This window comes from Phragmites australis, chromosome 13 (assembly GCF_958298935.1).
Source record: "Phragmites australis chromosome 13, lpPhrAust1.1, whole genome shotgun sequence".
Classification (NCBI taxonomy): Eukaryota; Viridiplantae; Streptophyta; class Magnoliopsida; order Poales; family Poaceae; genus Phragmites; species Phragmites australis.
In genome coordinates, this window is record NC_084933.1 from 25,628,729 (window position 1) to 25,631,703 (window position 2,975).

The 2,975-nt window shown below is 45.6% G+C and overlaps 1 pseudogene; it reads left to right on the top strand.

The window, feature by feature from the left end:
- Nucleotides 1-301: 301 nt before the first annotated feature.
- On the top strand, nt 302-2,975 carry LOC133889566 (kinesin-like protein KIN-13B; annotated as a pseudogene).

Below are 2,975 nucleotides of genomic sequence, written 5' to 3' on the forward strand. Positions count from 1 at the left end.
GGCCGTGCCCTCGATGCCTGATTCCCCGCCATGCTCGCGTTGTTCGTTCCCTATTTCCGCGCCCCCACCCCCTCCCCGGGCAAACCGTCTTGGGCCTATGGATATTTCCCCGCCGCCACCACCGCCGAAACAACCGCACAGCACAGCGCCCCAACCGCAGTCGTCAGCTCCGCTCGCCATCTTCTCCTCTGCCCTCCCTCACTAGATCCGGCTTCCCCGAGGTCGGGGGCGGTCCAGTGGACGCCGCCGCTGCCTCCTCTTCCACCACCACCAACCCCGACGACCCTCACAGCCCGCACGGATGACGACGGCTGCCACAACATCCGTGACGGCAGCGACCCCCTTCACTCTCCTGGCGGGCGCGGACCTGGGCCTCCAAAGCTGCGACTGCCTCCCCACCGCTGTGCAGTTCCAGCGCTGGGCGCTCACCACCACCGCGCTCCTCAGGGACGTCGAGCTCCGTCCCAAGGAGCAGGGCCAGCCCGAGACGATGGACTACCGCGTGTTCCGTCATCCATTCGCCTCCAATCCTTCATCCCTAGCAGCCGGGCACATGAGGGAGTTCAGAGCCCAGGGGCTACAGTGGAATGCCGGAACAAGCGCGGCCTATGGGCGCAACAGGTATGGCCCGACGGCTCATAGAGATCTGCGTGGAGGTGCAAGTTCTTTGGCTGAGCTCATCACGAGTGTTTTTGTGAGTGCATCGCGGCGGGGTGTGGTGCAGGGACGGGGAGATCTTCGTGTCACTGGAGCCGGTGACGCCGGGGCGGCTACGGGGAGGGGATGTCGTGGTGGTGGCGGTGAGGGCGAGGGACTCGCCGGGGCAGAGGCAGCAGCTTAGCCCCAGGCTGCTCGACCTCCACGCATTCAACACCGAGCTAATCCCCGATGTGAGACTAATTAGCTGTATCTTTTATTTTTTTTAGTTGCTATTTCTGTTTTGGTGTTCTCGTGTGGCTGGGGTTTAATCATACTGTTTGAGAAAGTTGTCAATGTGGTGGATCTAACATTCTGAATGTGAATGGAGGGTCATGGGATCGTGGAACTATCGCTTTTATTTAGTTTTTGAATTGATCAGCGATTTGGAAAGCGAATATAGTGTTCTGGTCCTCTTTTAGGCATACCATTTTTCATGTGCAGATGCTAGAATGTTAAACAAATATTTTTTTTGGTAGAATCATGATTGGATGTTGAGATGCGGTACCACATCAGTATGTTGATTGTAGCTGTTGAATTGTTAAAAGTTAATTTGGTTCATTAGTTCAGATGATGCTATGCATTTTTTTTGTGAGGAGATGATGCTATGTATTTAGTCATGTAACGATCTGATTTTAATCCTAACCTCTGCCCTGGTATTGCCAAAAAGGATATCTACTCATTTCCACATTGACAGTTCTATAATAACTTGAGCTAAAGTTCATATTTTATCTATACAGTTTCAAGTACTAGGGATGTATGATGGTGCCCAAAAGTTTAGCTATGGAGGAGGTTTTGATGATTCAGATCTGAGCTTTGCGGCAAATATCCAGATGAGCAAGTCCACCGTTTTCGCTGAAAGTAAACTACCTGAAGGCCTTCCCTGAGAAAGTGAAGGCAGCGCTTGTTGCTAAAATCAAAGTGGTGGTATGTTCCTTTATTTTTGCTCCACAATTGATGATAAATATTCCTTATTGGCTTAGCGGAAACTACCATAACCTTTCCAGTCTAATAGTTTCCATTGGATATGTCAAATGCAGGTGTGCAAAAGACCACTTAACAAAAAAGAAATATCAAAGAAAGAAGAAGATATCATAGACATTGAACAAAGATCAAACTCTCTGACTGTCCATGAGACTAAACTTAAGGTTTGTTTGTCTTCTTCTATTTGTAGTATTTATGGCCAATGTTCCTGAGAATACTAAGCTTCTGACAGTTTTCACTCAATGCTCAATGTCTAGCACATCATTCCGCAGGTCGACCTTACTGAATATGTTGAAAAGCACGAGTTTGTATTTGATACTGTGTTAGACGAAGATGTTCCAAATGATGAGGTAGGTATAAATTCCATACCCTTTTCATTAATGTTTTTTAAGTATTGTAAATTCATTCTCAGTCACCTGTCTTCATCCAATTTATAGGTTTATCGTGAAATAGTAGAACCTGTGGTTCCTGCAATTTTTAATCGAACAACGGCAGCTTGTTTTGTTTATGGATAAACTGGTATACATCCGATCTTCTCTAGATACATCGTATATCTGCAGCATACTTGATATCATTTCAACTAATATTCTCACTCAGGTAGTGGAAAGACGTACACCATGCGGCTCTTTCCTCTTAAGGCCTCCCAAGATATCCTGAGATTAATGCATCATACATACTGCAACCAAGGATTTCAGTTATTTGTTAGCTTCTTTGAGATATATGGTGGTAAATTATTTGACCATCTCAATGATAAGAGGTGAGTTACCCTAAAATATGTGATTTTCAGGATTAGTGTATATCAGTGAGGCTACTATTTCTCACATTCTGAATGTGCATTGCTTCATGCAGTAAACATTGCATGAGAGAGGATGGAAAACAAAAGGTTTGCATTGTTGGTTTACTAGAGTATAGAGTGTCTGATGTTGAAACTATCAAGGAGTTGATTGAAAAAAGGCAGTGCCACCATAAGTACTGGTACAATTGGTGCAAATGAAGAATCCTCAAGCTCTCATGCCATTCTTCAGCTTGTTATTAAAAGACGTGTTGATGGCAATGACTCCAAACCACCTAAACCGGTCAGCAAGTTATCATTTATTGACCTTGCTGGCAGCGAGCATGGTGCTGATACAACCGACAACAATAAGCAAACAAGGTCACTTTCGCAATTTTCGTTCTCTGAATGGAACTCTCCAACTGAACTGCTTTTACCTTTGAAAGTATCCAAGTCCTTTAACCAGATACTTGTGAATTTAGTAGAGACCATCCTGTTTTCATTTTTTCCAATTTGGTCTTGA